This window comes from Phlebotomus papatasi, chromosome 3, assembly GCF_024763615.1.
Source record: "Phlebotomus papatasi isolate M1 chromosome 3, Ppap_2.1, whole genome shotgun sequence".
In the NCBI taxonomy this organism is placed as follows: Eukaryota; Metazoa; Arthropoda; class Insecta; order Diptera; family Psychodidae; genus Phlebotomus; species Phlebotomus papatasi.
Window position 1 is genome coordinate 27766743 of NC_077224.1, and position 15051 is coordinate 27781793.

Sequence of the window (15051 nt, forward strand, 5' to 3'; positions counted from 1 at the left end):
TCATTTGAAAGGTCTTGGATTCTCGGCTTAGTCCGAGCGAGACGTTCAATCGTTGAATCAGTTATGAAGCGATAATTCAAGTATTATATGAATGATTTGGACTTAATTTTATGGTCATGTTACGAGATCTAGCTCTTCGTAAGGGTTGCTCTTGGTGCGCATTGAATATTTATTTTGAATTTACACTAATTATTTTAAATAAATATGCAATTTAAAACTGCGGCGATATTCGATTTATTCGATTGCGTCAATTGATAGGTACTTAATGATGGGTTAAATAATTGTATTTATTAAGATAATTATATATTTTTTTTTATAATCACTTCAATTTTATTAAACCACAAATAGGATGTTCTGAATTGATATGCTTTCACAACAAGTTATTAGTTTTACGAGCTTAAATGAAATTTTATTAATACGCAAATAAATTGCTAGATTTTAAAATCCAACATAAATTTATAAGCTTTTCTCTGACATTTGCTCATTGAATTTAGCCACAACGGAGCTCTAAGCTTTCTCCCAGGGCATAAAAAAAGTAACATCTTTGTTAAGTCTTATGAAAGTTTCAGAGCTCCAATTGAATTTTCCCCAAAGACGTACAGACGTAGTGAGTTTAAGTGTGGCGTAAGCTTTTATCACCAATTCAACGAAAAAGGGGCATCAGCAGAACTTTTCATTTGCTTCCTATCTTCATTTGTCCATATCCAGGCGGGATTTCTCGCAAACCTCGAGATGTGTGAAGAAAAAAAAAACTGTACTTTCGGGCTCCCCCGGGAAACCAAAAGGGTTCAATGTGAGAGAAGAGAGAGAGCTATAGAACCATGACGTCGATGATTTAGTTAGTCCTTTGGGATGTCCTCCATCTGGGCTGCCTACTTCTTAGGGCCTGTGCGCACGAGCCCCTGGAAGCACTTCTCAAATAGACGTCATCGTGACTGGAAGAAGCCACTCTTGTGGTTATAGCTTACTGGCAAAATGGGTGTACGACTGATAAACATTTGGTTATTGCCTGTGTCATTCTCTATGATTCTCTGAGCTTTCCTACTACCACCTTCATAAGAGACATGAGAAATCTTCCTCGTGCTCGATGCGCAAGCGCCTTCACGGTCTCTCCCGTGAGAGAGTGTGAAGCTTTCTTCGGCGCCCCCATCAAAAAGCTGGTCGCATGTGCCGCTCCGAACAGGGGCACAAATTCCGATACACACCGATGTTCATTTTTTTTCAGTCCAATTTTCCCACAGGAGAGTGTGTTGGTGCCTTTATCTCTGATTCTTCAAACAATCACAGCTACTGCAATTATGTCAATACTTGTTGGCAAATTATCACAGATGGAAAATAGGTGATATTGCTAAGAATCTCACCTAATACTTCCCTGTAGTCTTTATCTTGATTAGGTTGTACGTTGATTGATATTTTTTTTTTGAAAGAATTTGAATTGATAAGACTGGTATGCTAATGACCCTTGTGATTTCACTTATTGCAATTCTTAGAATGTGATTGAATTCGATTTTAAGCCACATGAGGATAAAAAATTGAGCTGATTCGCAAATGTTTTAAATACCTAAATACCATTAGGTTTGCAGTGATCTGTAAAAAGTTCAAGCTCCAGAGAAATTCTCAATATAATGAATGCGGAATATTTTTTCTCTTGATAAGGTACATTAGATAACACTGTGCAACAATTTTGAACTTTTTTTTTTGTCCCTGGGTTCTCATGCTATTTTTTCTATTGCTAGAGTCAAATGATTTACGAAATCACATCTACTATACTTCCAGCGACACAGCATCAAGTGGTGCCAAGAGTGATCAGTTGGCAGCAGGAACCTCAGGGGCCTTACTGCTACTGCCCAAGATGCAGGCCGAACAAGGATCTATCGGGGATCTACAGAAGTATCACAGTCGCTATCTCAAGAACAGACGTCACACTTTGGCCAACGTTCGGTAAGTTTGACTTCACTTATAATTCATAATTTTTGGCTAAACGACAAACATTGGATGAAAATTTTCACGAATATTATTCTTTTTCAAGATTACTTGAATCCACACACTATAAGAAAAAACCTAAAAAGTTAAACCAACTCTATGGCAGAGTTGAATTAACTCTATGAATATCAATGTAATTATTACTCTTTTTCGTTGTAAATTTTAGTAAATTCCCAAGGAGCATTTATCGCTATAAATGAGTAGAGATGTCTAACATCTATACGAAAACGATGACGAAGACTTTACAAATTTCTTCTATATAACAATATAAAAGAGGTCCATAATCGGTTGAATGGGGAATTTTTACATACGAAATATAACAATTTTTCATATTAGACATAATCACGTCATCCGGTACGGTAAAATGTATCGATTATCACTAAATAAAATAGAATCACTCTGTAATACCAATCTTATAACTATCGACTGAAGAATTGTCATTTCTTTTGTATTTTTTCTTTAAGACTTGCTCAAATATTTTACTCGAATAAATATTAATTTATCTTTGACAATTCAGTCACATTTTCTGTGCCTCGTGCACTTTTATTGCGTATGAAGGTTTAATGCAATGACTGTTCTCCGTCAGAGGATACAATATTAGTGAACAAAATTTCATTCCCGACTTGAAATTCTCAAGGGACAGCTAAGAAATTAAAGAAAACAAAATTGAATGAATTTATTGCTTTTCCCATTACATCATTCAAAAAACTTATAGTTTTCAGATTTTTACAGCATGTTTTGATAGAATACAGCCCTTTTAATCCTATTCTGGACAAATATCGTTGCACTGTAACGTTTTGTGAATAATTTCTCCATTAATTTGGGTTTGGCAGCGCCAACTTTCTGTATTTTTCCACGCCATAATATTCTCTTTGTTCCGAAAAAATAAAATCAAGATATTATAACCCGAATAAGTAAGAAAAGTAGATAATAACACATTTTTATATATTTTAGTGATTATATTTATAAAATGTCGTTCATTTTATTAACATTGTATATTTCTTACATCAATAACACTGTGCAACAATTTTGAACTTTTTTTGTCCCTGGGTTCTCATGCTATTTTTTCTATTGCTAGGGTCAAATTATTTACGAAAATACTTATCATTTTGATTTTATTTGGATTTTGCGCCTGGAATCTAGGCAAAACCGTTTTTGCCGTGTTTGATACTTTGGCGCCTATATCTCCGATTCTGATGAACCGATTTATTTCTTACTTTGGAACAATTTGTTGTCCTTTACATGCCCGATAAAACCTCTGAACAGATGAAGTTCGTACAACTGACACCAGGAGCGCTGTAGTCTCATAAATGTCAGAAAACATGGAAAAATCGAACTTTTTAGCAACTTTGATCAAAAATATCTCGAAAACTATCACTGTCCCTAACAATCTGTTTTGTGGGTTTGATAGAGAATTTAATCAGCTACATTTTCACCCATGTAAAACTTTTCTCTCAGATTGTTTTTTAACCTCGATATTGAGGTTCAAACGAAAAATGAGCATTCAGCCAACTAAAGAAAACCTTCACAATTTCGAGTGTTATTGTGTTTTTGCCTCGCAATTAAGCAGTACAAGCTTTTATAATATTATTTAATACTTAAATATCGATATTTACTATAAATATCGACAGCTCCAAGTTTTCTGCCACATCCTGGCTTTCGAACAACAGTCTTGAGTTCCTTGAAGCGTAATATAACCCTTCGCACCGTGGATGGACACTTCTCGGTGATCCTTCCGATTTTAGAATAGCTCGCTTTTTGATTCTTTAGGTACGTGTCCACGATCAATTTGCACAGGTTCTCCATTTTTATCACTTTTCTCAGCCAAAACACAACCTTTTTCAATATTTTTTTCAGAAATGAAAAGCTGACGAAATTCTCTTGAAACGCCAAAAAAAAATCAAAACAAAACTTAATTCCTATTGTGACTAACTTCTTGACGAAAACTTGGGATTTAAATCTGGGACACGCTTTAGTCGGTTCATTACCGGTTCAGTCTCATTATAAATTTCAAGACCTTTCCAATGAGTCCAAACATGACAATATTCAGTTGAAAAATGCGTTCTCTGGCGCCTTTTTAACCCTTAACCTTGAAAATTTTTTTTATTAGGAATAATTCAATGGTATTTTCACATATGGACGAAAAGTAATCTCTAATCGAAACCATGTCAAAAAAAATCAAATTTATGGTGTTCTTAGAATAAGAAAAATTCCCACCTGTTTGTAGATCTACCCCATTTATCCCTATTGATTATTAGGGGGTTGATCATGTAGTGCGAACCCAGTATATGGGTATTACCAGCACGATTTTTTCATAATTTCTAATGATTGATAAAATTTGTGATGGCTAGTGGGAGAATGGGATGTATCGTAAGCTTATCAGGGCTTATCACAAGTTTTCGGTTTTAGTGCCGAGCACAATCGCCGGGCGACTCGGTGCACCAGATGAGACCTCTCTCAATTTTCAATGGGAGATTGTATAGAAGAGAGCAAGTGAGAGAGGAATCGTCACACGCAGAGTTTCGTCGATTTCGTTATATCGACGTCGCGCCGCAAAACATTCATGAAAACGCGAGAGGAGAGAATCTGCCTCTGTGTTCAGTTCGACGTGTTTTGTTGTGTCGTTTGGTGTGCCGGGAAAGAACTCTCAGTGCTTTTTCCCTTCTCCTGTGTGCTGCAATCCAGAGGACAGCTAAAAGCTTTTGTCCTCGAACTCGCCCAGTTTCAACAGGGAAAAATTTGTGAAAAAGACTAATTTTCTCCGCGATCTCTCTGTGTGTGTGGGGGGCAGAAGCAGAACTGATTCGCGGCCCCCACAGTTGGGCTCCCGATTGTATTTTTGTGGTTCATCTCGCGACGCCACAATTTTAATTTCTCGGTTCTGTGTAGAAAAGGTGAGGTGAGATTTTTCATCGTGATTTTATACACAGTGAAGAAGAATTTTCCATACATCTGTGACCAAAGTTAGTGAGTGTGAGAGAGAAAAGTTGATTCTTTTCTTTCGTTCTGGTGTCACGAAGGGAAAAAAAGTACACACATATAGATGTATTTTATGTAACAAAGCACAAAAAAAAAAAAATTCGTGTGGAAAGTACAAGAGAGTACAAGAAAAGCAGCATTTTCCATTGACGGGAATAGATTGGTGGATGTTTGTGTATGTGTTTTTTTGGAGAACCATCAACTCTGGGAAAATAATCTGGAAGAGGCAACCAGTGAGGAAATAGAGAAATAACATACAAAGATATTTGTGTGCATTCTAAAAGGAAAACCACTTCCCACATTGTGTGAGTTTTCTTCAATTTTCATGTTTTACTCAATAAACACTCTGGGAGAATGGAGAAAATGAATGGAAAAATTCTCGGAAATTTTTCCCACCAACTCTTATACACAGAAAAAAAATTACTTGAAATGCATCTTAAATTAGAAAAAAAAAACACCTTACAATAGAATTTTCCTGTTGTAGAAATTATGGTTAAATTTCCATGGGATTGCTATAAGAATTAACCAGGCCAAAATACAAAAGTCGGCAATTGTATGTCGTGTAATATGATGATTGTGAAACTTTTGCGTGCTTCTCCCAACCCTTAAGCTCTGTAATGTTGTTCATCCCCTCGAGCAAGCTTTGGTGGATTCCCCTCTCAAATGTGTTCTTCCTTACTAACCCCTTCACATTGCTTTTGGGCCTAGTTAGGGTACCAAGATGAAAATCGCGTGGGAACATTCAGCCTTTCATATCATCCAATTTTTCTCACTCTTGTCGTAGCCAAATTCACTGATTTGTTCTACATATATGATGTATTTTGGTGTACACCGCGGCTGAGTACCATGGAATAGTAGGTAGTTTGAGACTGAAAAAAAAAGAGGGTAGCACACAAAAATGTCCTCATCTTAGAGGAAAGCATTTGGAGGAAATAACTGGTCTCATTTTCCTCTGTTTTTCCCATACACATTCAGCCAAGCATTTCACATCCCTAAGCCCCCTATTCCACCTACCCAACAACTTTGTGGAATCGATGTATGGCACAAGGGATGGATTCTCTATACTCCCCCATTTTCCACTTGCTAACCATTTGCTGCTCAATCTTTTCTCTTCATTTCCATCCGAGAGATCACACAATCCTTCGGATGTCTATCGATCCTTGCCTCTGATATGCTTCCCTCCAATTTCACCCTAGCACACTACCCCCCTAGTGCCCTTCTTTGTGTACGAAATTGAGATGGAAGTGAAACTACACTTTAAAGAGAGTGTCTAGCCACCCGATCCCACGCCCTTACCCCACATAGCTTCACGCGTTTTCCCGTTCGACAAATGTTTATTCTAGCGTTGTAGAGAATTTCTTATCTTACCAATTTTACATAGGGGCAAGTCAGGGTTTTTTGATCACATCGATTTTAGGCAATGTCTTAGAATTTCGAATATCCCAATCAACCTGCTTTGACTACGTCTAGTAGTATTTCTGGTAGAAACATCTAGAAAGATTTTAGTTTTAATGACTAATACGGGCTACAGATTAGAGGCTGAGTGGGCTAAGCTCCCAAAACTTTCAGTAGCAAGCACTTATAGAGATTTTTCAAGACCTGATTAACCATAAATCTTTAACATACATGGAATTTTTCAATGAAACATTCATTGAAAATGGGAAACTTTTCCAAAAATACCATTTATTTTAAGAAATTAGAAAAGTACACTGAGAGAAATCCGAAAAAGTTAAAATAGCATTCCGGAAATGTTAATTTTACCCTGCAGTATTGATCCAAAATCGGTGTAAATATTACCCTTTTTAGGTGTATTGGAGGTTAAAGTTACCCTTTTTCATGATAATTTTACCCTTAAAAAGGTGTAAAATTAACATAAAAAATGTTGATATATTTTTACACCTAAAAAGTATTAACGTTATGAGGAAAAAAAGTTAATCGCACCCTCTTTTTTTTCTCAGCGTATAGATGAAAAGACAAACTTTAAGTCTTAACTAAACACGCGATAAATCGGCTTCACGCACAGGCTTAACTGTTCTAGTTTCTTTAGAGGCGAATTAAAAAAAAAAAACTTTATAGTTTATAGATACGGGAACTAGACAAACTGTTATTTTAAAGATCGTTTTTTAGACTGGAGGTTTAGTTTGTTTCCTGAATGTCTCAAAATAGTAAAAAGAGCAATTTTAGAGGATTTTTCAGATTTGGAGAATCACTTTCCTTTATGCATTATTATTTTTTCTTGTACGGGATGAGGTTGTCAGTCCCATACCCGTTGAATCAAGTGCAGTGAAGCTCACTGGATGCAAACCGAACACCTTTAACGCCAGAAAAATTCCTGGTGACCTGAAGGGGATTCGAACCCGGGACACGTGCATCATAGAGCGAGTGCTCTACCACTTGACCCATTGAGTGCACGGAGGTACACCTATTGGCATTCTAAGAAATTGTGTTATGTCATCGCTTATTGGCACCCCATTTGTACCAATTAGAATATGAAATCCCAATTGGTACAAAGGCACACAAAGGCATAAAAATGTCAGACAGGTAGATTAATGAAAAAAATGTCATATTAATATTTTATTAGATACCCTAAATAAATTATTTTAACGAAATTGCCCATAGGTGTTTCCTGCCGAACAGGTGTTCATTCGATCCCGGTTATGATGCACAGTTATAGGTTTCCTAGAACCCACCCAGAATCGATCTTTAAGATTCCGTATCGAAAATGCAAGAAATAGGCTTCTAAATGACACATTTACACTTTCGGCTTATATTAATGCGAGTAAGACTAATGCCAACGGATGACATTCAAGTTCAACAGAAGCAAATACAATAGAGCCTCGCTATAGGCTATATTTGGTTCCAGATTTGACACTTGGGTCGCACTATAGTCCATGTCATTTTTTAAAATTATCAACGACTTTTAGTATTGAAATTGCTCGACGGCTTCCACTCTCTTTGCGATTGTGGTACTTGTCCTCACTCTCTTCATTATGGATCACAATTATCACAACTACTCAATAAAGTTTACCAAAAATATTAAAATAATTATGACAACATTGCATGTCGCGTACTGAAAAACATAACCTAACTTAAAATTAGTGTTCTGAAATCAACGGTCGATAAATTGTGGACTATAGAGCGATGGCCTATAGCGGGGCTCTACTGTATCGACTTTTGTTTTTTCGATAAAGGTTCATCACTGAGAAAAAACAAGGGGCGCGATTAACTTTTTTTCCTCGTAACTTTAACAATTTTTAATGTTAATTTCACACCTTTTTAAGTGTAAAATTAACATGAAAAAGGGTAACTTTAACCCCTAATACACCTATAAAGCATAATATTTACACCGATTTCAGATCAATAATGCAGGGTAAAATTAACATTTCCGGAATGCTATTTTAACTTTTTCGGATTTCTCTCAGTGATATTCCAAATTTTCGCAGAAAATTTTAAATTATTATTTAATTTCAATAAAGTTCTTTTTTTTATTATGCATTTCGTTGATTCTTGGTGATCTATAGTACCCCTCATATCCCTACAATATTTTTATTTTCTTGCGACCATATCACTTGCTTTTTAATATGGTATTTTTTCTTTCTTTCACTCTGCACTATTTGTGCTGTGCGTGTACTTCTCCTTTTTTTTTAGTGACTTTGACACCCTTCGACATACAATAACATGTTATATAAATAAATTATACAATGTCGAGGTGGCTGGATAAATGGTGTGGCAAAAAATCTATATTGCACAGCGGGTGGAGAGAAAGTGGTATCGATTGTTTGATGTTTGAGACATTTTATCATACACAATTTTGTGATAAAGTCAAAAGAGTCTTCTCGCTCACTATCGCAAAAACTTGAGTTGGTGATGTCGTGAAAATAAATATCAATCCCAGGGGGAAATCATAAATGTGACAAATATACATAGAGATAATTGGGCTTTTATCTCTGTATATGAATAACTTCGGTGTTGGGAGGTGTTGGTATTATTACTCTGATTTAGAGTTTGACTTAGCAAATAGGTAGTCCAAGTTTTGTTATAATATTCTTATTCTATATGTTCAACATATAGATACATGGACTTTTTGTATAAAGAGACCAGAGCACATGACTCAGCTCTATGACGAAACTCCATAAGAAACTTTCAACTTAGGAAACTTTCTCAAATCCGATTAGAAAATACATTGCTCAGTTTTTGGCCATTGCCAGATTATTCCTTCATCCTTGTTTTGCGTTATTTTATTGCTCGAATTCTACGGAGAATAATATATGTAATCATTCAAAATTTGATAAATTGATAAATTTGACGAGTTTTTACAATTCTTGGTTTTTGGATCTTGGATCGCCAGATCTATAGATCAAACAGTTATAGATCCTGTAATAATTAATTAATAACCCCTTACTAGGGGTCTTCGTGAGATCTTTCTCTATGTAAGCCGACGAACGCATTACTAACATAATCTAAATTTTCTTTAGTTTCGATTGGTATACTTTCAATTGACCATGTGAATTTGGTTTCTTTACTGACGTATTTTGTATACCTCTGATCTTGAGCCCATCATTGCAGTTGTTTTTTTTTTTTAATTTAATGCTTAAATCCTTTAGAAAGTAATCTTTTTTAATCAAATGGAGATAATTTTGGTTTTGGAGTCGGTGGAGCAGTTTTTTTTAGTTTATGAAAAGCCTGAATAGGTTCTGAACGGTTTTGAACCGGTTATGAAGTGCTAGTAAAAGTGTATCGGTTTATGTACTACTTCAATTTTGGACTAGTTTTTGTTTTTTTGTATCTTGATTCAATAGTTTGAAAAACCCGGTACGCGTAAAAAGCGACGCAGTGAAGAATTTCCAATTATTTTATAACCGAATTCGAAAAAAACGATGTACACTTTTTCGTCTTTAGTTGAACCCTGAGAGAAATCTGAAAAAGTTAAAATAACATTCCTGAAATGTTAATTTTACTCTGCAGTATTGATCCCAAATCGGTGTAAATATTACCATTTTTAGGTGTATTTAGGGTTAAAGTTATCCTTTTTCATGTTAATTTTAACCTTAAAAAGGTGTAAAATTAACATTAAAAAATGTTGATATATTTTTACACCTAAAAAGTGTTAAAGTTATGAGGAAAAAAAGTTAATCGCACCCTCTTTTTTTCTCAGTGAACCGTTGAATATCTTTATTAATCTAAATAAGTAGTAATTATGAGTAATTAGATACAGCTTTTCGGGTTTGACGTTTAACATCAAAGTAAAGAGTTCGAGCATTTCGCAAAGTTGGCAAGCTTTTCAACCTTTTTTTTTGTTTTTGACGGCTTATCAATAGGTTTTTCTTTATTTATGAGCTTCAAAGGAGCTTTTTTTTTTAGTATTTACATATTTTAACTTTGTTTATGCTAGCGATAGTAAAAAGAAGGGCATATAGAAATGATCGAAATTTAAATCTTCTCGAAATCAGAATGATATCGAGTGGTTTGGTAGATAGTGGAGGTGGCTTTGGTAACATATCTGGTTGATATGATAAGGGAGTGATCTCATAAGCTTGTTGTTTTAATGCAATGAGACATGCTTTGTCCTCAATTTTCGCCTTTTGAAGCTTACAAATTAATTAATTGATCATTTGATAGTGGAAGAGCACTTTGTCATTCATATGAAAAGCAGCACCTGTCCTAAAATAAACCCCACTTCAAATGGTCTTCGTTAGCATTCTTAAGCAATTTATTAATATAATATTTAAAAGACAATTTTTCATATGTATATTATATATGAGGAGCACCCAAAATTCAGGCAATTCAAATGAATTTATGTGTCTCATCTCTCCTGTAAATAACACAATTTTTGCCCTCAAAGTCATCTTGAATGATGATTTCCCGGTGGGTAGAAGTATGCGTAAATCTACAATGGTATAGGTACACAGTAAAGAAAAAACAGAAGAGGATGATGAGGATGAGACAGAAAAAAAATTGTAGCAGAAATTCTCGCAATATGATTTAATTATAAACCTCCTCATCTATTTTCTTGGTTATTGCCCACGATTCTCTTACTCACACTTCTCGATAATAAATTTAAATCCATAGAAGACGCGCAGTTGACCGTCTTGTTAATAAATTTTCATTCATTTTATCCTTCGCGATGGCAACTTTTTTCTCAGTTCCTTTGTGGGTATCCACTTTCCTTTCATCCTCAGTACCACAAACTTCCCACTTGAGAGACAACCAAGTTGACGCAATTTGAGGGTACACAAGATGGGAAACTAATAAAGTGCAGAGCTAAGGTAGTTCTAATGATTGTTTTACACGTTTTATAAGTGCAATTAGGAAAATGAGGTAATATGTAGAATTTCCATGTGAAAAATCCCACCTAGTATGAATCCCAATGAAAATGGTGCCACAAACTTTAATTAATTGACGAATTGTAACACTGGGCGATGAAAAGGTCGATTCACTCCTATAATATGTGAGTCTGTGGTGGATAATTTATTTATGGTGCCTATTTCTGCTGTTCCTTTCAATTCAAAACATCACCATTACGAGTGATTAGAGTCGCGCGCATCGTCAATCTCATTTGAGATACTGCAGAATGATTCAATCTTGATGTTTTATCATAGGGGAAACCAGGGCTCAATAAGCCAGCAAATGATTTTTTCATTGGATATAAGTTTTTTTTTCAATTGGGAGCGTACTGAATTCGTAACTGCCAACTGTCTTAATGTTTCTTCAAAGGCACCCAGAACAGCTCACTATCTAATGTAGACCCAGTCCTCTATATAACATAGCCTTCCTTTAGACTGCATTCTTATCAAAAATCATTCATTTAAATTACAAATAAATTAGGTACATTAAAAGTAAAAGTAAATTTACTTATTTAAAAATAGCAAATTTGTAAAATTTGCCAAACAGACTCAGGCTGATCCCCGGAAATATTTACACTGTAAAATTTGACAGGAAAGGACGTAAGTAAGTAAATTTGGATAAAGTTTATGTAAAGGACCTTTAATCGATGATCCTATGGCTCCGGTATATGATAGTTTTAGATAAATCTTTACTGCAAAATTTTACAGGTTAAATATTTTCGAGGATAAGCCTAATATCCGAGACATATTTACGACTTAAGCCGGGAGAGGGCTTAACTAAATTATAATCAAAATAATGATTAGACTAAATTTCCATCACCTTTCTACTAATTAAGCTTTTTAGACTTAAGTCGAGAGACGGATTAGTTGAAAACTGTTGGAAGTACACACTGGTAAAAATGAAAGAATCGTCGAAGATCCTTTGAAAGTATCCTTGTTTTGACACTTATTTAACTCCGGAATAAACGAATAAAAACAATGAAAGAGTTATGAAATATGATATGAGTAATAAATTCACGATAAAACATAATCAATATATCGTGATAAATGTTCATACAAAATTTCAAGAGATACTAGGTGATCCTTGTAAAGGATCAAATATGATCCATCCTTTTGAAAAAGATCAAATCGACGCCAAAAAGAGGAAATCGCCAACTTCAAATGGCTCTCCTGAAATGTTGTCAATCTGAGATAGCATAGTATGGAATGGAAGCATCGAAATATGATCCAAATTGTTCCTTTTATTTTTACCAATGTTATCTGACCATTATTTTGATAACAAATACGTTACGGCTTAAGTTAAATACGGGTTAAGTTGAATTGAAAGTGTGCCTAGGGCATAAGTCTGTTTGGGCCCTAATAATCTCTACATATTGAATATTGAATATTGAAGAGTTTTTTTCCTACACAAGTGAAGAGAATTTACTTCAATATGGATATAAAGTTTTCTAGTGTGTAGAGGCCATAAAGTTGCGTATAAAGAAGAATATTTTAATATAACAAGAATTTACCACTTTTTTGTGCTCCGTTTTGGTTTATTTTAATGGGGACACTTTAATGGGGGCATTTCGAAATGCACCTAATGCACTGGAGAATCTTAAAAACCTTCTTTAAAGGGGAAGCATGAATTACAGGCTCAGGAGTGGTCTATATTTTTTTTTTATTGCTTAAATAGATAGATAAACTATCTCAATAAAATCTAAATAAATAAATAGAAACTTCAAAAGATACAGAAACGAAAGCAAAGAAGTGCAGAGCAGATTTGTAAGCGTTTGGGCGAACATCCAAAATTTTCAAGCGTGTTTTCTCCATTTTTCATTTTGATAATTCCTTCAAATTGACGGGAAAGATTAAGACGAAAACTTATTAACCGATTTAAATGAATAAAGGCTTATTTTATTCAGAATAAAATTCTCTTCTAGTTGAACCTGTATGGCATTTGAAAAAAAAATATTTTTAATATCTTTAACAGCATGTAAAAGTCAATATTTGGTCTCAAAATAAGGATATTTTTGAAAAACCCTTAGAAAAAGGTTCCTATTTCACAATTTTCCCTGTTTTTTGTTTAACTATGAAATGCCAGTGACTTATGAAAATTGAAAAAAAAAAATAAATTTTCTTAGACGAGAATTTACTTGGCTAAGATTTTTTACAATCTCAGCTTCTGTGGTCCGAGGTGAAATGCGATCTCATAAGATGTGGGTCAAAATTTGCATGTAGGGGAGACTGGGGAGGTTTGAGACACTTTTTCTTGTTTTAACTTTGAGACAGTATTCCGAAAAGTCCCGATAATGTATTGCATTTTCATGCGGTCTATAGGATACTTATGGGTATTAACTTTATGAAAAGTACTCGATTGAACTTGAAAAACAGCTGAATTTTCTAGGAGAAGATAAAACATTTAACTTGACACTTTGTCTCAAACCTTCCCGATTTGAGGCAGTATGGGACGCAAAAGAGGATGTCTGGGACGTATTTTTTAAGTAAAAAACAAGAGTGTGACCTCGGAAACTTTTATAAAAATATGTTCCCAGATTACACTGCTAGTTAGTGAGATAGAAAAGTTTTGATTATATCGCTGATATAAAATACAAAGAGGTAAACTGAGAATTCAAAATGTACAATTTTTATCAATTTAAAAAAAAATGTTCAAATAATTTAAGCAATAGAACTGAGGATATCCATTCTTTTAGTCAATATACATTTTATTGTTGTCTACGATTGAATAGTGGTTAAATCTCATTTATTTCAATAATTAATGAAAAATCGCCTCGTACACCATACTACCCCTGTCCCAAACCTCCCCGGTCTCCTCTAGACTTTTTGACTCGCATAGATTACGTATATTATACTCGCTAACGCGTATGGCCGTCCGGTCGGCCGATTCTACGTAGTGCTGAGGCTTCTACTAGCGATAGAACGGAAAGACATAGAGGGAGGTGGAGCTAATTTTATCTGTGGGGCTACATTGATTTATGATTTTTTTCGCCTATACTAAATGAACCGGGTCCTTACAATTATTTTATTTAGATGCACAATTGTTTTGCTCAGTTTAGGAACAAAGCATTGATATTCTGACAAAAATTACTTATAGGTCTTATATGATTTATTACCGGTTCATATCCGATTTTAATTTATTCAGATTTTTCAGAAATTTTAAGCCCAAATATAAATAGAAAGATAGATAGATAATATTCTAAGTTTCATTCAAATTTTCCTAATTAAGAATTTAAAAAAAAAAAAAAATTTAAATACAAATAAAATAGTGACAATTTCATATTGTCAGAAAAAAAATGTTAGTGAGCAAAATATTACATTTCGAATAGTAAACATCCAAATATTTACAAAAATAGGTCTATTTTGTGCAACTAACATCTAAGATGTATTCAACTAAAACGAAATGCTGTTTATTTTTTCTTTGCCAAAATTTAAACGAGTATTTCATTGTCCCTTAAGTTCTCAATTGTGTGTTAATAAAATTTGTTTTTCCCATCTAACCGAATTTAATGACCAAACAAAATAAAATGAGTAATGAAAGGAAGTAGACAAAATATAAAAAAATAGAACATTTGGATGCGACTATCCTGTGAAATTGGTAAATAACAATATATTAAGTGCTTGAATTAGATGGGACACTTGTGAAGATGCTTAATAGAATGCATCTGGCTAAGCTGATGGCTTCGTGTGAAAAGTGTCAACGAGATAATTTTTCACCTCTACCCTGCACACACTCAAGTTCCACAAT

At 34.4% G+C, this 15051-nt stretch overlaps 1 protein-coding gene across 3 annotated transcripts in view; it reads left to right on the top strand.

Moving 5' to 3' along the window:
* The window catches only part of LOC129807444 (cAMP-specific 3',5'-cyclic phosphodiesterase), a 378877-nt gene that overhangs the window by 11427 nt on the left and 352399 nt on the right, over window positions 1-15051 (top strand). For 2 of the 3 annotated variants that reach the window (XM_055856713.1, XM_055856716.1), the window contains exon 1: window positions 4548-5267. The gene's annotated coding sequence lies outside the window, so the exon portion shown is untranslated. Of the gene's footprint in view, window positions 1-1776; window positions 1942-4547; window positions 5268-15051 lie in introns of those variants that run through there. The other variant, XM_055856714.1, reaches the window with a different exon arrangement.